Source organism: Balaenoptera physalus (assembly GCF_965194825.1).
Source record: "Balaenoptera physalus genome assembly, chromosome: 1".
NCBI classification, from domain to species: domain Eukaryota; kingdom Metazoa; phylum Chordata; class Mammalia; order Artiodactyla; family Balaenopteridae; genus Balaenoptera; species Balaenoptera physalus.
In genome coordinates, this window is record NC_138882.1 from 103244672 (window position 1) to 103268893 (window position 24222).

Sequence of the window (24222 nt, forward strand, 5' to 3'; positions counted from 1 at the left end):
TTGTTGATGTCTCTTCCATTTAAAAGGATGATTATACATTTTTTTTTCCTTTTTTTAAATTGGTAAATGTGTGATGCAGCTTGATTACAATTATAAACATACATAATACATGTGTATGTCTCTCAATTTATATATACACAAACATGAATATATATGTTTGTGTACACACATATTTCTGCATTTGGTTTTATAACACTTTGTTTATAATTTTTTCATCCATATTTACAGGTGATATTGGCCATTTGCTTTCCTTTCTTCTTGTATCTATGCATACTTTTGGAATCAAAGTTTTACTATCCATATAAAAGTGAGTTGGGGGACTTTTATTCTCTGAACAAGTTTGTATAAGTCAGGGATTATATGTTTAATTAATAGTGGTGATATTTTACCTGTAATATAGATAAGGGATGAAATAAATATATGGATCCTACAGGACAAATCTAGAAACTCATCAGCCTTCACCTTCTAACCAAGGAGATCTGCTCTTAATGTTACCAGCAGACCAGAGGGATTATCCTGTCAGTTTCCTGGTGAAGCTCCTTTAGCCATTTTCATGGTGAGATTTTACACACTTCTAGCCTCTTCTGACTGCTTTGGAGTTAATTTCTGCACCCAGGTTCAAGTAACTGGTAATAACCCAAAACATTTCTGAGTGCTTACTCAAAGATTACAGAATAAGCCAATTTCAGTGGGTTCACTTATTTCATGTACCAGGCATTTATTAAGTACTTTACAAATATTATCTTTTTTAAATATTAAAAGGTATTGTGAGGACAAATAAAGAAACTGAGGCACAGAGAGGTGAAGTAAATTTCTGAGATTACATAGCTAATAAGTGACAGAGACAGGATTCAAGCCAGGGCATTATGTATCCTGAACCCCTGCTCTTCCCCAAAGATGATGTCACCACCCACCTCAGTTTTCCTGGTATGGTGTCCCCCAAGCAGACCCTTGCTTTAGTACTTCCCAAAGTCTAATTTTTGATATCTAATAAATGTCAGATGAGATGCCTTTATGTTTTCCAAATACTAAGAATTCTTAATAAAAGAAAGTTAATAATAAATATATTTATGAAAAGCAGGACACTGTAGTTTATGTTTATAGGTGTTTGGATTTCACTTTGAGTTTGGTTAAACTCAAAATGAAAACGTTGCTTTGTGGAAAACTAGTGCACTTAGTTGAATGCACAAAAAAACCTGTATTTAGAACTTTCTGAGCTTAGAGAGACTGTTGTTCACACAAGGAAGTATATTGACGAAATTAAGAAATCAGGTACTTTATATAAACACATTGCACATGTTTGTTCTTTTGTGAATTCTTATTACTTTAAATGACAAATAGAGTTTTGAGGCCTCCAGAGTTAGTTATTATTAGTTTCATGTCTAAATAAACATTGGGAAGAAGAACCCATGTAGTATACTCCTAATTTAGTGTGGCTTAGTTCAGTGGCATTACCCTTAGAGTCAACTGACTTAAAATCAAATGGTTTAAAGAAGCATTCTGTATAGCAAATCCTTTTGGTGCCCCAGCCAGATCCTCTTAGCATTCCCATCCAGAACAGGCCTTAATGTCTCCTGTTAACCTCTGGGACTCCAGGATTGAAGACTTTTTCTCAGTTTATACACAGACTAGCCTGGAAATGCTGAGGGGTTAAGACCATGGGAAGTAGTCCACAACGAATGTAAGCTGGAGCTCAAATACCCCCAGTTTCCTGGAACCTTTAGATGGAGGTTGGAGCAACACTGAAGCATTTTCTACTCTGTCTGCCAAAGTTCCCCAAGAAGACTACCCACGGTTTTCCATAGCACTATCCTGTTCAATACCATCCCTTTATTTTTCGGTGGGTGGGGGAGTGTGGTATAACATCTTTATCTTTCCAACTCCCCATTTTGCATTTCTTGGAATCACTTCCCAAAATAAACTATGTCCTCTCATTGCTAGTATATACTCCCATAATTATTACTCTGTAGCTTCTTAAAATACCCCCAAGCTCCAAGGCTGACTACATAAATTCTCAGTATAAAATGAAAATGCAGAGCCACTTGTTCAAAAAGCAAAAAAAAAAAAAAAAAAAAAAAAAAAATGCCCTTAAGGTACTAAAATGCAAACCTTTTCCTTTATTTCTTCTCTCACCTATCAAGGTGTTTTTTATCTGCAATTTAATGTTGCAGAATGTGGACCCTTGTTGTTTCCAGAGAGCCTCACCCTGCAACTCTATGTTTAGCTCACAGCCACTAGCTGCTGAATTCCTCTTCTTACCAGCCACCAATATTCTATACCCCAGCTGGGGTAGAGAGGTCAATCTCCCTTTCTCATGAGCTGGCTGCCCCAACCCATAGTAGATGGAAAATTCCCACAGAATTGCAACCTCTGCACCAAGACCCACTGGGTGCCTGGATCTGGGGTTGGCTAGAGGCTCACTCCCACCAAGTTACCCACCAAATACACTGTGGTATTGCAAGCCCCAGGTAGGGATGGACACAGCCATATGCAGCTCTGAAACGCTATAGGGCAAGTGCACCCAAACTTGGCTCTCCTCAAACCCATGCCCAGTCCCCTACCAGGGGTGGAAGGCAGCAGCAATGGCTGGATGGGTGAAGGGAGGGGAAGGCCAGACAGGGCCTAGGACACCAGGGGGCAGGAGGTGGTAGCTGTCACTGGGGGGGGTGGGGGGTTAGTGGGGAGGAAGAGGCCAGGAGTGGCCCTAATGGACCCTAGGGGTTGATGGAGTGGGAGGCAAAGAACCTTTTCTGGGAAGGTGGGAGGTGGTAGGAAGTGAGACTGCATTTGAGTTGAGGCTCCAAGCTATTGGCACACGTTCTATTATCCTACTGGACTTCACTCACAAAACACAAATTCAAAAATTAAATTGTTATGAATTTAAAGATAGTGGCTGAAGATTATTAAATGCCAATGCAGGCCCTTCTGAGCAGGAGGCCCTGTGCTCACTGCACTGGTCCCACATCCATGAAGCCAGCCCTGCTGAGCACAAATCCTAGACCTCACTCTCCCAGCAAATGATATTCTTATCTTTCTCAATCCTATCACACTGTTCACATCTATCACCTTGCAAATCCCTTATGTTGATGCTTTTGCATTTCCCACTTCCCAGTAGTCTTTAAAGACAAGACAGACATACTATCTAGTTTAAATTACTTACTTCCAAATCACAGTTATATCACTTTCCCTCTTCTCAAGTGCACAGAACTTCCTTATAACACTGTGTTCCCATTCTACTTCTACTTATCAACCAATTTAAAAAGGATATTCTCCCACTGCCTCAATGGATGTGGGCATCTAATTTATAATTACTTTCTCAATACACCTCCTGACATTATCTTCAGTGCCTTTAGTATGTCCAATAACATCACTATAATTCTAAATTTCTTTGTTAATTACATTTCCAGTGAATACCTTCTTCAGTCCACAGCCAGGTTCCTGAGGCCAACCATTAGAACAATGCTCTCACAATCATTCCTATTCTTTTTTAAGATCCTGAGTGGTCACTACCATGTGGGGCACTGCAGACATGGTGGTGGTTCTCTGGGTACTGACTCATCATCCAGGTGAGCCATCACTGGTTCCACATACAAGATCAGGACAGCAGGGTTATTTCTGAGAGAAGTCAATGGGGCTGAAAAATCTAGGGGGGATTTTAGAAGATGGAATTTCATCTGGATCTTCAAGATAATTCCTCTACTGAGAAGATCAAATTCTAGAGGAATTCATAACTTCATAATTCACAATTTATAACCTTCATTTTTACTACTAAAAAAGGTTACAGACAAACAGGAAATTGTGCTCACTGGACTTACGACAAGTTAAGGCCATCTAACCTCATCTATATTTTCATTAATACTTGGCAATACTTCTGCTCATCTATAAGAGATTCTTTGTGGCACTCCCAGGTTTTGCCAGCTTTTCCCACTATCACTTCAAACCTCTTATCTCTCAGTTTGCCTGGCTAACTGTTTTTGGAATCACTTCAACCAATGGCACCACAGAAACTCCCATAACATCCATGTGCTAGTCATGTCAGCCACCATTCTGGATTGACTGCTTTTTCCACGCCTTCCAATCATTCACTGGAGTGAACCTTTATTCTAAGGGTCAGTAGTGTTTATTAAATATACAAGTTTCCTTAATCCAATTATCTCCGTCCTGATTACCAAAAACAAAAAATTGCTTCCAACTTTACTAAGAAAAAGAGCAGGTGACTGAAGGTGCCCTAGCTTGGTCCTGCAATTTCACATCTTTCTATTTCTTTGGCTGCCTCCTCTTCCTCTTTAAGGTTAACTATTCTACAGTGTCCTATTATTTGTGACAGCAAGTAACCCCTGGCCTAGCCCTGTAGGAAAGATTAAATTAAAGATGGCTACCATAGATTATAAACTAAACTATATGCTATTAAGCAGAGAACTGAAGTTCATTCTACCTATTGGAAGAAATATATTTAAAATAATTCTATATTATTAAAAAATATTGAATGATATACCTTTAGTGTACAGATTCTGAGTACATTATTGTGGGCATCTCTTAAGGCACAGTATCTACATCATATTGATTGATTTTTCTTTTATTCCAGTTTTACTTACCAGAAATTCTTTATTATGCCTAGGTATATTCATGACTATAGTTACTGAAATATTATAACTAATAGGATGCTCTTTGTAGGATTCTCTTTATACTTTAAGTGGGATATTGTCTAAAATTTTTTTCCTGCTTGCTTTTATTCATATGGCCTACTGTTGGGCAACATAGATAGACAAGGTAAATATAATTATTTTGATTATCAAAAGTGTAGTGCAAATGTATGTTAAAATTTTTCTCTTTTATCTTCTACATTCCTGAAGTGAAATGCTAGAGGTGATAAAGTAAAGTGACAGAGAAAGAAACTTGATAATAATAGGAACTCAGAAGACAGCAAAGTTCACACTTTTCCACCTTCAGGTTGTAGCACTTTTAGCTTCAGCTGTTAATTGTTCTTACAGCTTAATTCCTTATTGTCAGCAAAAAAAAAAAAAAAAGTAATATATTTCCATGGAAAATAATTATCATTATGTTTATAGAGCAAGAAGGATTTTCATTTCAAAAAGGTTTTATCAATTTTTATTAATGAAAATAAATGCCAATACCCCTTTTGCCAACCTAGTAGTCTGAGGAATATTTGGAAGCAACTTAAATATTTTTCCCTAAGAGGTACTAGAGAAATGTAAGTAATGTGCATGTTTCTCTCCCCAAATTATTTCCATGCAAACTGAAAATAAAAATAATTTTTCTAGCATAAAGAACTTTTTCAGTCTTGGAAATGAAGTACAGAAAGCTTAAAAATTTCTTTGAATAGGAAATAAATTTCTTCAAAAAACAGCTTTGAGTTTGTCAATTATTATATCACCGTTTCATTCTCATCAAAAGAACCAAACATTTTCTAGTTCCATCTCCTTCCTTCACATCTGACTTTCTTCCATCTTCAAAAGAGAGCAATTAGGACCACTGGAGCCCTGCTCTCCTTTCTCTCTACCAGAGAGGTAGAAACAAATTTGGAGTCTTTACAGTCACAGCTTCACAAATGCCAAAGTCAAGGCTCTTCCAGATGGCTGACTGAAGTGGTTTAAGAAGGACTAGGAAGAAAAATTAAGGGCAGTACTGCAAATTATATAATGGAAGTCTAGAATTTTAGCATACATATTTTCATATTTAGCATCTCCTGAAAGGAAATTTTTATAACAGAACTGCTTTATATTTAGAGCTGTATTATCTTTGGTTGCCTTGTTTGGTTCCAATCCTCTGAGGGTACTCTATAAATAATAGCGAAACAAAAGCCTCAGCATCTTTTGCAGAAGTAAATGTACTTTGTATACAAAGATGTAGCTGCAATTGGCCCATTCTTCCTAGAACTTTCACTGTGCCTATTTTTAATGTATCCTTGCCTTGTGACTCTTACAATAAAAAGTAGAAGGAAATAGAGATACGCATAACTTCTGTAAACATAAAATCCATGATGCTTGCTCATTTACCTTTCAATGTTTGCTACATAGTAGGTGTTCAATAAACATTTGTTGAATGAACAGGACCATTGCGCCCTGACCAAGTTAAGACTATGGTCTTCTTATCACAGTATTTTAGGTAACTAGGTTTAAAAACAAACATCCCATATTCCCTATTTTGTTCTTCTTCTTATTATTATTATACTATTATTGATATTCTTATCTATCCCAAAGTAATATAATACATGTCTCACTTTCAGTGTTATATATCCTTCCAGAGCCATTAATTTACTGACTTATCTCACAAATAATTATTAAGAATCTGCTAAATAAAATGCTTGGAGAACATAGCCCAGCCCTCAAAGAGCGTACAGTCTAGAGGAGAAGATGTGAATTAAACCATCACCTAATTTATTTTAGCCATAATAAATTTTATGAAGGAATAGTTCAGGTACTATGATGCCATTAAATGGGAGAAAAATACTTTGGTCTTATTATACTCTTATTGAATACATGCTGCCTTAGTGGGCAACATTTATTTTTTATTTTTTTTGATTTCTTATATACTGGGGTCCAAATTTCCATTTTAAGTGCTGCTTATGTCTGTTTTTATAAGATTTTGTAAATGGAATATTTTAAAAACACTTCAGTGATGGTATCCATGCTGAAGTAAGGCACATAAAGCACACTTGCTTAATTTTTATATAGTTTAATATTTATCTTTAATGTCTATTTTTCAAAGTTCTAACAAATATAAATAATATATGCCCTTAGTGTGATAGTGATTTATAATAAGAAATATGTATTTGATCTTCTTCCTCTAGCACAAAGTTTCTAAAACCCTTGGGATTTCCTAAGTGGTGAAAGAGAAAAAAAATATTTTGTTATGTTAATGAGGTGACTCTTGGAATGCCATCAGTAATTAAAATCATCAGTTATGTGTCTTATTTGAAAACTAAAACCTACTCTGATCATAGCAAAATGCTCAGGTTTCTCTATAACACCTGAGTTAGGCTACTTGCAGATAACAAAATCTGGTCTTTCTCTAATTACCAACAAACTATAAAATGGTTCCTCATGGAAGGGCAAGTTCTTGACTTACATGCAACCTGGTGCCTGGCATAGTTTCCCCAAATCTTTCTCTCTATTTGTTACCGAGGTTGTTGCCCCAGAATCGTAACCCTGCCAAGTGGAAACTGTGTTTGCTTCAGTTGCAGAACCAAACCTCAAAAGGAAGAAACTAAAGACAAAACCAAAATCCAGCTGTAACTTGTTTAAGTCACCGTCTTGACCTCTAGTGAACCTGAAGCTCATTATACAGTGTAATATATTAGCGTGATAAATGACACACCTACCGGCAGACAAGACAGGAAACACCAGCCCATAGAAGGAAGAAAATGAGGTGGCACCCCAGTTCCAGGAAGAAACCCACCTTTTTCCAGAAAACCAATACATATGCCTCCCCCTCATTAATGCTACCTTTAAAAATCTTGCCTTGGTCACTCCCCCCATGAGAAGCAGATTTGCAAACCAAGTCTGTGCTTCTCCACTCTCTGGCCTTTGAAGAAAACGTGCGCTGTTTCAGTCTCATCATCGATTTTGTTATTGGCTGTGCAAACTTGAACGGTAAAAGAACTTCCTGAACCGAGGTAGAGGGGCTTCAGTTCAGCTAGGGCCCCAGGAGGGGGGCCTCAAATCTAATTTGGTAATATACTCATGTGTGAAAAAATGGAGTTTTGGAAAAGCCTTATCCTTGTTGTCTACTAATATCGAATTGCTGCACAATGTCACAACACTTACTATAAACAAAGTTGTATTATTTTCACAGCCTCTCATGTAGCTTTTAAGATATTTGGAAGTGTATGCCTTTAGATGATGGTCAAGTACTTCTTTCACAAAGAACAGCTTTTTCAGAATAGCTAAGGAGCAAAAGTTCCTGCAGAATGTCAACTGACATAGTATCTCTTTCATCCAGGAGTTTGTCTTTCTCTAAACAATTTTCAAGTCATCATTCAAGAGCATAATAACTGGACTTCAGCCTTCTTTCACATTGTTAGAAAACTGCTTCCCCTCGTTTTCAGTTCTACAAATAGCTTACATCATACTCTGCAAGGGCAGTTTAAATGTTTCACACATCTTCATAATAAGACAGCAGTTTCTGATTATTAAAAATTTATACATTTACCATATGACTTTTGAATATTTCATAAACATGCAAAAAATATATAGGTTTTGAAGAAGTCCATCTCCACTCCTTATACTTTTCTCCCCAGAGGAAACCATAGTTAAAATTTGGTGTATATCACTTCAGGATTCCAGTCTTCTATGTGAGCCTATGCCTCTGGACTATGAACTTCTGAGTGTTTCTCAGTTTGTTTGTTTCTCCCTCCTTTGGTGGGACAGGATGCCTGGAGTGGGCTGCAGTTGGGTAGTTCCCTTCTCCCAGGTCAGTTAGGCTGATAATACCCCAGCAGGTTAGGCTCTGGTTAAATGGCTTCCCCTGAGGGCAGACCTTGTTAGGAAAACTGAGCCACCTGGAGTATTTTAAAATGTTTCCTTTCCCCCATCCCCTGCCAGAATCCCAAGGGAGTTTTCTCTCATATTTACTGTGGGAATCTGGTCAAGCTCTTGGAGGTAAATCCCACAAATGTTCACCCTACACCCAACGTCCCATGACCAGGTCCCCCTGGAGTTTTTAACTCTCAGAGTTATTCACACCGTAGAACCAAAACTAACATGGAGTCACTTATGCTGGGGACAAAATGGATTTGGCCAAGGCAGGTGCATTAAAGAAAATGAAACTTAACCTTACCTAACATAAGTTGTAGGAATTTACATCCCTTTTCAGAAATTAGCAGAGGATGACAGCCAATCCCCAAACACCAAGTCTGTTCATGCCTCTTTTGGACTTCCTTGTTCCCATGACTCTGCTACCCTGATCCAAATAAGGAAAAAGACCACTAGGCAGCCAATGGCCTGAAAAATCACTCAAGTAACTCCCGTATTTACCCCGGAAAAGAACCAACCCCTTAGTCTGTGGGCAGATCTGAAATGGTTATTTCCGGAGCCTTGAGTTTCTCAGCTTGCAGGTTGAAACCTCTGCAATAAACTCAAGTTTCTGCTTTGTCTTACTCAGTGTGCAGAGCTTGGTTTTTGACAGCACTGAGCTTCCAGTGTAGGGGAGATGAGACTACCTCTACTCATCTTAGGTTTTCAGCAAGGACTCTTCAACAAAAAGATTAACAAGAGATAAACAGTTTATTAATGCATGTAGCACACATCACATGGGAGAAATCTAAATGAAAAGTAACTCAAAATGATGGCTTAAAATTCCAGCTTATGTAGCATCTTCAACAAAGAATCATAAATTTGTAAAGAAATGGGAGGACAAAGGAAAGCAGTTTCAGGTTTCCAAAGGGTGTCAAACTGTGGGAAGGTAAATACATGGGAGGGAACTAATGGAGTACGAAACTAATGGTTCTAGAGTATGAATGGAGTAGATTCCTCTGGGTTGACAAGACTCTGTCTCCAGGAAAAGGAGAATTTATATGCTGCCTTTAGGTAGATAAGGGAGCACTCTTTCTGGGTTTGCTGCTTCTTACTTTCCTTCAGCTCAAAATAATTTTTATGTCAGAGGCATATTTTGGGATGATATCTTCAGGTTTCCTTCATCAGCAATTCATCAATTACAGTTCAGGGCTCCCTCCCCCAGCACTGGTTTCTGTGGTGATTTCTGCTCTGGGAAGTCACAACTTCCTATATTCACCTGTTTATCTCTCCAACCGTGGGGGCAGTGATTTGCCCTGTCCTGCCCTCTCTTATGGATCCTAAAAGTTGTTGATTTTTCAGTCTGTTCAGCCTTTACTTATTGTTAGGATGAACTAAAATAACTTTCTAGGCTCAAGATGGAGCTGCTCCTGCCCAGGGTGTTAGCCAACCAAAACTTAGATACTTTTGTGTCCCTATAAATGCTGCACTTGACCAGAAATGCAGTACAGTAGTCCTCCCTTATAAACGGGGGATACATTCCAAGACCTCCAGTGGATGTCTAAAACTGGGGAGAGTACCAAACCTTACATATACTATGTTTTTTCCTATACATACACAGCTATGATAAACCTATAAATTTATTTATTAATAATTTAAATTTATTTATTCTTAATCTGCTTAATTTTAATTTATATATTAGGCACAGTAAGAGAATAACCAAATTGCCAACATCACTACTCTTGTACTTTGGGGCCATTATTAAGTAACATAAAGGTGACTTGACCACAAGCACCGAGATACTAAGACAATCAATCTGATAACCAAGTCAGCTACTAAGTGATTAACAGGCGGGTAACATATACAGCATCGATATGCTGGACAAAGGAATGATTCACATCCCAGGAGGGTTGGAACAGGATGGCTGAGCAGGATGGCCTGAGATTTCATCACACTACTCAGAATGGCATGCAATTTAAAACTTATGAATTATTTCTGGAATTTTCCACTTAATATTTTTGGACCACAGTTGACAGCAGGAAACTAAAACTGTGAAAAGAGAAACTTCAGATAAGGGGGGACTACTGGATATCCAGTATGCCAGTTCCCCAAAGCCAAGCCAACTCTGGACCTTCTCACTCCAAACAAGGTGGACTATGTGGTCCCAGCAAATCAGATATTTTCTATTTGTCTCGTTCTTGTTCTTTATTTTTTATCCTATAAAACAGGGGTCCCCAACCCCTGGGGAACTGGGCTGCACAGCAGGTGAGCGGCAGGCAAGTGAGTGAAGCTTCATCTGCCGCGCCCCATCGTTCCCCATCGCTCGCATTACCACCTGAACCATCCCCACCCCACTCCCCACCCCCCACCCACTGAAAAATTGTCTTCCACGAAACCAGTCCTTGGTGCCAAAAAAGTTGGGGACCCCTGCTATAATAGCTTCTTGCTCTCTGTCCCATTTTGCTGGAGACTGTCTACTTCATGAAGTGTTAAATAAAGTTTGTGCGTATCACTCAAATTGCCTTTAATCATTTTTAACAGATGAAGTGGCAACTTCCAAGCTCCTTACATGTGTAACACAACCAATATAAATTCCAGTCTTGTCTATGTGTTCATTAAAATGTATAGGTATAGCTATAGCCACAAGAATACAATATCAATATCAATATCAATGTCAATATCAATGACTCTATCCTTTTACTTCACAATATCATCTCCCCACATTATTAAGCATGGGCTGACACCATTCTTTCAGCCATATAATATTCTACAGTGTTGACTTCCATAATGTATTATGTTATTAATGGGTATTTGTGATGTGAGATCATCCCTTTATATTCCTGAGATATCTGACTAGGCTTTAATGATAACAACAGAATTGAAATGTTCTCTGCCATTTGGGGTGCTGGGTAGAAAGGCCTTTGCCTGATGTGCTATGAGAATTGTTCAGTAGAACACATCTTAATGGTTTCACCATAACGGGCCTTTGCTATAAATAAATTTTGTAGTAAACAGTCTATTTCATCGTTTAGCAACCAGGCCTTTGTAAGAGATATCTGTCTGTATTATACAACATGAGTGGTAAGAAGTTTTATTTACCCCTCTTCCCCAAAAATATCACTTTGCCTTACTTCTTTAGAAGAAACTATTTAATTGAAATAGTTTCATAGACTACTAATGTGCTATCTGGAATAATTTACATGTGAAATTAACCTCAACTCAGAAGGTTAGAATATACGATCTTAACAGAAAACAAGGAAATAAATAATTGGAGAGAAAGGGATAGATGATTTTTGATGAAGGAAATTGACAAATATTAATACCTTGTTTCAAATAATACCTTGTTTATTTCAGGATAGCTAATTTTGGATGTATTTGTTTTGCTGTATTTTTTCCTATAGTACTTATTATGACTTTCCGATATTAAACTTTTTAAAAAGCACTACTTGACTTTACCTGTGTCCATGTGTAAATAGAAATATCAAATCAAGCATTTTGTTCAGGTTTCATAAATTTTATTGTTGAATTTCAATGTAATCAATTAGACTATATAATAAATTGAAGCTATTCTGATATAGTATATTGATCTTACTTCAATGTAATATGTGATTTTCAGGACATAATATACCTTAGTCTCATATCACATTATTGTATATTAAATTTTACTATTTAATTGACATTTAATGCCATGGAGCAGAGGTTGGCAAAATCTTTCCTTAAAGGGCTAGATGGTAAAAAAAATAGTTCTGAAATAGGCCATACTACCTACTGCAGTGAATCAACCCTGCCATTGTAGCATGAAAGCAATGATAGACAATATATAAATTAACAGGCATAGCTGTGCCCCAATAAAGTTTATGCATAAAAACAGATGGTGGGTTGGATTTGGCCTGAAGGGTAAATTTGCTGATCCCTCTAATAGTTGAAAGTGAGACCTGGGGTAACTAAATGGGTATGGGTGGGTGGAATGGTATTCTCATCCAAAAATCAAAGTAGTAGGTACATTTCTGAGCTTAAATATTTTTACATAGGTCTTTCTTTCCTTATTTGAAATTAAATGGACAGTTCTAAAATTGATTTCAGATGATAGCATTGGGCCTCAATAGGAATTATGTCTGTGTGTTACTACTTCATGCTGGCCTTTAATAGAATTGGTAAAAAAAAAAATCTTATTATGAACAAAATAGAATAAAGAATAAAAATAATGTAGCAACAAAGAGGTTAAATAATCATTGATTGGTCTCTGATTATCGTACTGGTCCTTAAGAGAGGTTAATATTCTGAGGTTAATATTATATGCTGGCCTTCAACCAGTTCTGGGTTCTACACGCCAAGGATGAAACATGGACATCTTATTTCCCATCTATGATAGATTGCACCACACTCTGGGAGAACATTATATTGCTCTATCTCATTAACATCAGGCTGGGACATGAGACTTGCTTTTAGCTCATGATATGAGAATGAAGGTGCCATATGCCTCTTCTGAGCATAACATTTATCAGTTGATTTTGCCATTGGCTTTTTCCCTCTGTATGAGAATCTTATGTCTCAGGTAGGATCTGCTTCTCTGGCCTAGATCCCAGAAAAAAGAAGACATCTGGAGCAAAGTCACAGCTGACCTAGAGCCAGCATGTAATGAGAGTAAGAAATAAACCTTAGTTGTTGTAACTCATTAACGTTTGTGGGATGTTTGCTACCATAGCATAACCTACTGAAAGCTGATACAAAAATTGCTTACAGAAGTTGGTTGCTATTCTAATAAAAATACTAAAACTTGTGAGATTGACCTTAGAGCCCAGCAGTAAGAAACAACAAAATCATTATCAAAGGCTGGAAAAATGGTGACCTATATCATACATTTGGGAAGCATTTGATAAAACCATTCTTCAAACTACTTGTAAGAAAGATAACATACTGCATAAGTCAATGGCTTCAGGTAAATTTTTGTGAAACAGAATGGTACTAATGTGTGTTGGTAACTACTGATTGTACTTGACAAGATACAATGAAAAAAGACCCAGGAAAATAATTAGCTGGTTTACAACTGGAGAATAGAGAGAATCCAGAAATTCTTGGATTTACAGGGTGAGAGAGGCAACTGTTTCTCATAAATAAGTAGTAAAAAAGTTGAGAATTGTTTTAAATGGAAAAAAACAGTTAAAATAGCTTTGAGGTAGTTCTTTGCCTGTGATAATGTCTCTGAATATTTAAAGGTACTGCCTAGTAGACCACTTAAGGTTGACAAAATGGCTCAAGGGAGAAAGAGCAGCAAAGGAGGGGTTCTTCTACTTGTGTCTGATAAACTCATGTATAGGTAAGATGTCTAGAGAGAGAAGCATGTCTGAAAAATAATTATGGATGTGGTTTTGCGCAGACTGTTGACTGGAAGCAAAGAGATTAAAACAAAGTTTTGAGAGAGTTGTATTTCAGAAGAGCTATCCACCTGGATCAAGCAGAATTCGATTGCTTGGGGCTTAAAATACATTCTGGGTCTCTAACTTTCTCTGAGCGGGAAGCAGAATTAGAAAATAGCTCTGTGCCCAAGGCTGGCATATTCTCTAATACTTTTTTCATATGCAGAGAAGAATGATAATGGAAAAGTAAAGACTATTCTAAGAATAAATGAAGGACCATGCAGAGCAATAAACTGAGGAGCTATCCCAAGGAATGGATCAGCGATCCCAAGACAGAATTCCTTAACACTGGTAAAGGAACATTTCCCACCTTTGGTTCCTTGCAACATTTGTCCATGTAAGTTTTTGGAATCGTTATGGACCAGAGTATATACTATTGTGAGATCCTGGACTTTCAGTCTCTGTCATGATTGGATGGAACTTTGGGGAGAAATGAGTGTATTTTTGCTGAGGAAGGGAGAAAAACATCTGTTTGTGATTAAGAGGATGAATTGCTTGCGACCACGAGCATATAGTTTTGTCCAATTACTTGCTGTTCCCCCTACAGAGGATTATCTTCTTCCAACCTATTTTCATTGATCTTTGCAATAGCCTTGCTTTGGCCCAGGAAATGTGAGTAGAAGAGACAAATGCCACTTCTGAGCAGGAGGTTTCACAGCTATCACATGGACCCAACGATGCCCTTTTCCGTCTGCCATGAAACTGGCATGATGCTCCTTTGGCCTTTATTCAAGAATTTTTTAAAAAGCCCCATGTTGCAGTCACAGCTGAGTAAGAGCGAGCAACATGCTCTAAGCAACACCTCATTGGGCATTTCTCTTCTACTATGCCTAACATTGTGAAAGATAGAAAAGAAATTTATAAAATCAAACAAACTCTACCAATACTATTTTATTGGAAATTTGAGTTGGTTTGTATTTTCTGCAGGCCTAATACAAATGGTATGACTGTCTTATCCAAGTCATACAAAATGGAATCCTTATATTAAAGGATGTAATGAGCTGTTTACTAAGGAATCATTGAATCCTGCCCCATTCAAAAAGTCTTAAGTAAAACATAATTTTTTCGAAAGGCATTTCCTTTCTTAAATTCATTATTTTTGCATGTTGGTTGGTGATTATTAAGAAAATAAAAGTATGTTTGTTTGTTGTTTCCCTTTTCCATTGAGATCCAGACTGCATAAGAAGACAATCACTTTTTTTCTTTATCTAATTGCTTACAGTTGCTCTATGAATCTGAATGATTGAATAATTAAATCTAATTAGAGTTCTGAAGGAAGGTAATGCTGAATAGTTAATTTGTGTGTTCTCTTTCTATTTAAAGCTTTGCCAGGGTTTCTCTTTAAATACCCACATAAAATGACTCCAAAGCTACATAAACCCTGTTGTTGGTTTTTTATAATAATTGAAGAAACATGTTTTTAGAGAGCATGCAGGAATAAAAAGCTTGATGAACTTAATCTGGACAAATACATAAATAGAATTGCTTGCAAAATTTGCCTTTTCTATACAGTTTTAGATTGGAAGTTACATCACAGCTCTTAGGTATTTATAAACTAACAAAAATGATCCCTTTTAATATAAATATGACCTTTTAAGAAGCCGAGATAGAGGCTGTAGGATTAGGTGCTCCCAAAGTCTGCAACAGATCCACAATTAGAAATCTGTTAGACTGTGTTACATTTGTTTATAGCCTAACAAGAGCAGTCAACTTTATTTATGGATTTGTCTCCATCTTCTGTGTTCAAGTATCTACTTTTCATTCTTTTCCTGTTATCATTAGCTCTTTTTCTGAAAGCTAATATTTTGTCAATATAGCATATTTTTAGTAGTTAGGTTTAAAATCTGATAAACTAGAAGTTGAAACAACACTGGGATTCTATCATAGAGGTATTCTTTTAGGGTTTATGCCAAGGAATTCTTATAAACAGATTCTTCTAGAGCTTCTGGTTGCTGAAACTAGTACTATCTCAAATATTTTTTGTGAATTCAAACTTCTTTCAGGGTGAAAAGTAGCTGCTGAGGACACATTTGTCTACCTTTATTGTAAATTCTTTATTTACCTACATATCATATGTCATTTGTGTCATTTTATCATTTCTCTCTTGAAAAATTATGTTATGATTATTCTTATTACAAAGTGGCTAGGGTAACCTATGTTTCTTTTTCCTAGTTCACTGCCAGATGATAGGCTAAAAGGATAATTTAAAAAATATTTTTCTGGTGATGAATTCAATTTATTTTGGGGGATCATCAATAATTTAGACTTAAATGTAAACTTCAGGAAACTGTTTCAGATATTTCTTCTAGATCAGTAAGTAGGTTATAAAACAAATACAACTAAAAAGAAATACTTATTGAAACCACGTACCAAGTAGACTTATGGTAAAAGTTGCTCAAGTGTTTATGTTTTAGATTACATCATAAAATGATTATCCTGAAACCTTCCAGGTTATCAACAATAAAAAGAGGGCAAATAAGATAAGGACTGAAGGGCAGCATAATTTCTGCCTTACCAAGAAATAGGTTCAGCATATTCAAGGTAAAACATATGGTGGCAAAATTATTTTTTTTCCAGCAATCACAGTGTCTTAAAATTATGACCTTATTTTTAGTGAATGCGTCAAGGTTGGTAAATCTGGGAGCATAAATGTGTGTTACAAGATTGGAAAATACTTATCCCCATCTTCCAAAAATATCCACGAAGTTTTCTTTTCAAATTAAGGCAAATCAGGGGAAGGAAAAACAAAACAAAAACAAAGTTTAAAGAGTTATGCTGTTATCGCCCTTTACAGAAAGAAGGCTGCCCTGAATATGTGTTCACACAGCTGAGAAACACAACTCATTAAGAGAGTTTATTCCATTTTCAAAGATTCACGCCTCTGAGGGGTTATTCAAAATAACTGTGAAAAAATTATTTTAGCAGTTATGAAAAGAAAAGAATGACATCACGTTAAGTTTGCTGCTTCTAAATTTGATATTAAACTGTATTTAAAGTAATTATCATGATTAAAATAATGCCTGACCTACTGTATATTTTGTTTTCAGTTAAAAAGAGTTGCCATTGAATCTTTAATCAAAATATTAAAAATGCATTTCCAATAATGAAATGTTTGTTCAATATTTGAGTTCTATAATTTCACTTAAATTAAGATATAATTGTAAAGTCATTTATAAAGTGCCATTTATTTTCATATACATAGATGATATGTAGATAGAAGAGAGATGATAGATACAATTCTTGCATTTTTATACAGATTGTAAGCATATACAAATCAATAGGAACGTTTTCTCCCTGTGTTACCTGATATACTTACCCTATTTACATTTCAGTTATTAAAACTTAAAGAAACTGCCAGTTTACCTCTAACTAACCTATACAAATAGGTTCTGAGATTACAGAAATGAGATCCCCCCAGGCCTCAGGAAGATTTTTCTTTAAGTATGCACACTTATTTTAGAGAAAATAAATCAGTGAAGTACTAAAAACTAACAACATAAAAACTTACAACATTGTGCTTCTTATCTGCATAGAAGCCAAAAGATAAAATCAAACTCAGTTGTTAATGACAGTCTTTGGGGTGGTTGATCAGAATGTGCTGCCTTCCTTGCGCAGACACAGTAAAGCATTGCAAAGTAAAGCCCACAGCCGAGTGACTGAATAGAACATATGGTTCAGGAGCTCAATATATACTGAAGCTTTAACTTTAGTACATTGATTTTTAAGCTTCCTCTTCTAAACTTTGGTATAATCGAGGATTCAAATACAGAGTTACTTCTAATTTAGTTCTTTCTGGAGAAGGAATAAAAATTGCTACTCTCACTTAAATTTTTACCAGGTTGTTCAGATCCATTTTTTCTAGCCTTCATGCTAAACATTATCTCTTGAGGAAGGGGAAAAGGTCTGTAAAGCATGCAGCATATCTATCCTTGTGTTTCTTGTAATAAAATGATGAGAATAATAACTAGAATGTGGAATCAGAGACCATGACTACTGCCTCTTTATCCTTTACTAGTATAATTGAAGGGTAGAATAAATTGAAGGCTGTAAGTTTTTACTGTGTTTATACAAACCTTGGGACTCAAGCCAACAGTCTAGCATTCAGTGAAATATTAGTACTTAGGGATATGATTAGCTGCTTCAAAAATAAAATAAAATATCTTCAATGTTCAAATAAGTTTAGCAAATGCTGCATATTGATTTCCTTTCCTGGAAAATCACAATGATATTATTAATATTTTAAAGGCTTTGAGAGGTCCTCATGCAAAGAAGTATGAGAGTCACCCAAATCAGCATAACCACAACAACCTTGTAAAAGGAGTACTTGTTAAAAGCTTAAGAAACTGGGATTCTCTATAGCACAATTTGGTTAATGCTACGACAGAACAATACAAACTAGGAACGAAAACTTCTGTCTAGAGACTTTTGGATAGGATCAATATTAGGCATTGACAGGACCGTAGCCATGTCTTCAGCATCATTTACTTTATGTTCCTGACCTTCTAACACACAGATAAATAGTGAAACCTCTCCCCAAACTACATTCCCAACCTGGCCACCCATCTTATAAATTTATTCTTTGGTCACAGTAGGGGTGGGGGTGACATGGGGAGAGGAGGAATAGGCTCTAGGTAATGGAGTCTATCAATAAAACTCATTATTAAGTAAATAATAAACTTTGAAGGCCTCCTTTCCCTTCTCTCTTTCCCTCCCATCCCCCATATGTCTACAATATCTATAAAAAATTATACTATTTGCCAAAATCTATTACAGTGGGATTCAAAAGAAATTTCTCTTTGTGTGGGAGATTATATTCCAGTAAAGGAAACATTAATGAAATAACCACAGAATATGAAACGTAACTGGTGAGCTGGATTGATATTTATAAAGGTAGACATGAGGATCTGACATTGTCGGGCCCAGGAGTGGGGAGCAGTAGGGGGTAGAGGGTAGTGATTGAATATCAGTGGTGGTGTTTTTTTTTCCCTGAAGAATGACTTTTAAACTGAGATCAGAAGGAATGTTGCTTTTATTATCTTAGTAACCACTTGAGAATGAAAGACAAAAGTATAGATTAAACTTTCTGAAACTGCTTTTCTTTTATATACCTTGAATGAGTTATTTTTAATCAGGTAATCAATAATTTATTAGTGGATCTACTATGAACTCAATACCAGGGGAGATACTGAAGGTGAATAAGACTTGGACTCTGTTTCAAAGAGTTTTGCAAATTAATGAAGGTGCTAAAATAGATATACATAAAATGTATGTTAGTGGTCACAGACATGTTTGGGAATGCATGTGAAAGAATTCTTAAATCCTTTGAATTAATACATTACCTCCATATTGGTTTATAATTTCATATGTCCTATTAACTTTAGACATTGAAATTGAATAATGGAATTCTTGAGAAAACACACACACACACACACACACACACACACACACACACATGAGCTTCAGAAATCCTTAAGATGCTTTAGTAAATCTTGTAAGAAGCCTGCTAGTTGCTTGCAGTTGTTCAGGTTCTCACTTAATGCCCAACAAATGCTTCCTGATGCAGGATAATGAGCTCATGATACCTTTACAAGGGGTTTAGGGACATAGTTAAATAGTTTTCAAGGCGTGCCCTTAATGAGTATGTGAATACTATCACTCTCAGTCTTTGTAATTCTGATGGAGGGTTCTTCTTTAAAATGTCAGATGTATTAAAATATACTTTCAGCTGTAAATATAGAATTGCATTGTTAATTCACTATTTCTGAGCTTTCTTCCTGTCATCATAGTCAATGTTGATTTACTTAACTATAAATTGAATGATGTTCAGTTTTAGCTCTTTCTGAAGACATGTATTTTATTTTGTTTTGTTTTTACAAGCTACATTGTTTTTTAGTCTAGTACTGTCAGTATAGCTATTAATTTTTCAGACAGGAAATTTTCTAGAAGTACGCCTACTCTTACTCATTTGAACAAGTCCTAAACTGTTAGATTGTAAATTGATAGATTGTAAAATAAATTTTGTTTGTTTTAGTTTTAAATAAAGGACTTCACCCAATCGGTTAATGAATATCTTCTTTATAAAGGTGGCTAAATAAATGAAATGATGACTAGTATGTTTAAAAATTATACAGGAATTTCTGCAAAAAATTATTTGATGTGTGTGAGCACATTGTAATTCAAAGATATCACTGCTTCCATGAAGCCGATTCTTGACAAGACATCTATTTTTCCAGTTCTTTTGTCTCTATCTTACTCTAGAAAAACTTACCAAAAGAGCAGAAGTAAGGCAAGTCAAGAAAACTAAAAAACAACATAGAAAATATTGGGACACAATAGACCATCAAGTCATTGATAGATCTAGTGAAATTCAGCTGCAAGAAACTGAAGCCATTCTATCCATCTTAATGAAGAGGTTAAAACACAGGAAATTAGTTTCTTAAAAAATCAATTGAAGGACAGCAAGAGGCATTGTAGGCTGACTTTCCAGAAATTACTCCACAGCTCCACAAGACCCAGTTGGAGAACTGATACTTCTGCCACTGCAGGAAGTGGGGCTTCAGGGGGCTTCTGGTAGAAGCTTTGACTCAAAGAGCTTCCTACTCTCTTCAAATGGAAGCCATCCCACCTCTGCCACATCTTCCTCAATCTTTCACAAAGCTAATGACTGGGTCAGAGTTGAAGAAAATTCAGTATTTCAGTGTTTGTGCACATCATAAACTAAAGCTAAAGCCTTGTATTCCTCGTTTCTGCCTTCCAAACCTCATGTGAGTGCATCAAATTGGAGGAATCTAATTTACACAGAGAACACAACTGCTAGGGAGTCTGAGGAATGTAGTTTACAGGCTCTGACATATAGGAGGGCACAAAGGAGATTATCGCAATTCAACATATCCACTACAAACTCATCTTTTTTCTTGCTCTTTTATAACTGTACATTCCATTCAGAATATTTTAATCCTTTTATCACTGTCTGTGTAAATTAAACTATTCTGAGCTGGAAATTTGAAGCCCATCATATATGTTAGAAAATCAGCCTGCTTCTAATTAATTAACTGGGTCTTCTTACAATTTTGAAAGACATAGGGTTTAGAAACTGTCTTTGTCTGTTGGGGGCTAGAAACTAGCAGTCAGCTAACAGTGTTATTATCCTTAGGAAAATCTGCAAGTCACTTGAGTCCTTTCTCAGGTTACATAATGGCGATATTTCAAGTTATCTCATATTCAATTCACTTGGTTCATAACATTTCTATTGGAGTCACAGTTTATGCATTGGAAACATTTTCATTTATCAAGGTCCTATTCTCTTGATAATTCCCACCTCTTTTTGTTCTCTCTAAAGCCATGCCAAATAACAAGAGAACAATACAGGACAAATGCAGAAAACAAACATTTATTCAACTAGTATATCACAGTGCTTTCAGACATATAGATGTGTATAATAGTTCACCCTCCTACCACAAAGTTGGAATTTAATGGGAAGTTTTAAATGTCATGATACTGTAATATAAAATATAAAACTGCATGTAAAAATTACAGTTTTTTCCTACACTTTACTTCCTCCACCACACACTCTGTGATGTGTACCCCTTTTGCCTCATTTTTGTTTTAAGATCTTATTCCCGATCTTTAAAATGTTGTAATCTAATATGGCAGTCAGAACAAGTAAATGCAGCCATAAACAATAATATAAAGTTGCTTAAATTCAGTTCCATAGCAGAGCTGCAGACAATAAAGATGTTTGCAGATATGTCTTAGAAATTCTCCCTTACTAATATTCAGACACCAAGTGCTGTTGATCTCTCTTTTAAAAAATTGTTATGTCTGTAGTTTTCTCTTTATGCTTCAATACCAGAGGCTTGACCTAAATGACTCTTTAAGCTCCACTTTTCCCAGCTTTCAATTTCTGTGTATACGTACGTATCTGTTTCTGTTTTTCTCTGCTCATCTTGTCTCTGACTATACCTCTCTCTTTCTGATTCACATTGCAAGTCCTTGTCAAAAATAATCTTGATCAAATATTACTTTCTGACATCTCCATGCTTAATACTTTTTAGTAGTTTGCTCTTCTCCATTGGATCAAGACTTATAAAAGGTATATATTAAAATTATTTATCCTGTACTCTCATTTTGCACATGAAGGAATAAGCCTCAGAGAGTGATTTTTCTATCCACTTTGATGTAAAGATTTTGTGCCTTCTATATACCCACGCATTCAGCATTCATTACATATTAATGCAGTGCCCAGATTGATTCAGCCAAGAACCATATATTTTCATCTTGATTTACCCAATGCCTAGTAGTATACCTGACTCCTGCGATGTGTACAAAAAATATTGATTGGACGGATAAATGGATGTACGGTTGGATGAGTGACTGAATGATTGTGAAATATTCTGGGAATCCAAAAATTGCAACAGTCTTCCATTACAATCCAGCATTAGTGACTTTTCCCAATTTCAAAACAGAAGACACTTAGGGATGGAAACTTGCTTGGAAAGGTTAGATTACTGACTTCAAAGCTGCATTTGTAAAGCAAACTTACCTTTACATATTTCAGGTTGGTTTAAAGACTTTAATGGAATTTAGAAGGTAATGTCCTCCAAGCCAAACTTTAGTGCCACCACTGCCCATGACGATCCTTGTGTTGCCCTGCAAAGAGACATTCTAGCATATATTACTTGTATTCAATCATAAGTACATATTTATTGAGTGGGTATATTAGTGGATAGAAGATTCCCAACCTTGTGGAGCTTACATTATAATACAGACAATAAACATAATAAAGTAAGTATTATTATACAATACACTATGTTGGAAGCTAATACATGCTAGAAGAAGAAAAACAAAAAGCATAGTAAAGTAAGGTTGAATAGGTGTTCTGGGCAAGTGAGGGGGACAGATCATAGAATTAAACTGCATGGTGGGAACCAGCCTCATTGAGAGGTTGAGACATGAGAAGAGGCTTGAAGGAAGAAGATAATGTTTCAGGCAGAGGGGAGGGTTGAGCAAAACTTGAGGCAGGAGTTTGCATAGTGTTTGTGAAAAAAGAAGGATGTCATTGTGGTTGCAGCCAGGGAATACAGTAATTAAGATGATATCTGAGACACAAAGTAGACTCTTGTGTTGAGCCTTGAAGAAAGTTTTAAGGACTTCAGCTCTTACTTTGAATAAAATAAAGTTAGTTCAGGGTTTTTAACAGAGCTCATTTCTGTTCCGTGCTATTTATTATGCTGCTCATTCATTCACATACTCACTCATCTTCCATACACGTGTCATGGATTGAAAGACTGAGAAACAGGGAGACTTAGGGTAATCAATAAGTCTGAATAAAAGAAAAATGTAATAAAGGAATTAAAGTGTTAGAAGGATAAGAATGGGGTTAAAGTGAGGTATTGGAATTTATGATTTCTGAAGTGAAAGGGTTCCAGTGACAATAAGAAATCTTTTTTTCTGTTGCTTCAAAGTTGAAATTACACTGGAGTGCTAACTCTTGCATTGTCCTAATTTAAAGTGAGACTGATCTCATTTCTTCTGTTTTCTTATACTTAAGTAGTTTGTACATTTAATTTAATTGAATTCAACTAAATACATTCACTGAAGCTGTGTGATATAATGGTTAAGAGCTTCAGTTTACCAAGTAGGTCTGCTTGGTTTTAAATATTGATTTTATGATTTATTGGTGATGTAATTTTGCTGGGTTACTCAACTACTCTGTGCCTCTGTTTCCTAATCAGCAAAATGTGGATAATTACAGTATGTATCTCATAGGTTTTTGTGAAAATAAAATGAGTAAATACTTGTGAAGTGCTTAAAATGGTGTATTTCATTACTGATATAATGACATCGATGATAGAGATGACCATAATACTCCCCCAATATGTATGGCAAGGGATTCAGAGACTCCTTAAGAAACAGTCCCTATCTTCATGACATTTTAACCTGTTACCTCATTAAAGGTTGTCTTACATATGATCTAATCTTCTATATGTATATTCTGTTTTCTTAATCAGATTACAAGCTCCAACAGGATAGATATGTAATAACTAAAATAAATATTTCTATATTTACTTATAAATATTTATATTATCACTTATATATGTTTATTTCTATTTTATATTTATACTCTGGAAAAATATATTAGGTATACATTGGATTTCTATTAATTCGATCACTTTATTTCTTTGAAGGTTATTGTCATCTATTCATGAGCTGAATCATATTTTCATTTCTGAATATCATTGTATCATCCTGAGAGTAATGCTCTGGATATTAGAAGTAGAAACCAAACTGTAGTTTCAAACTTAAGTGTTTGGTTTCTTGGAAACATTGTA

General features: G+C 35.9%; 1 long non-coding RNA gene across 1 annotated transcript in view; it reads right to left on the reverse strand.

The window, feature by feature from the left end:
• Window positions 1–2618: 2618 nt before the first annotated feature.
• The window catches only part of LOC309656503, a 251625-nt gene continuing 230021 nt past the window's right edge, over window positions 2619–24222 (reverse strand). Inside the window, exon 3 of the long non-coding RNA XR_014261411.1 lies at window positions 2619–22540. This is a non-coding gene — a long non-coding RNA (uncharacterized lncRNA). The remainder of the gene's footprint in view (window positions 22541–24222) is intronic.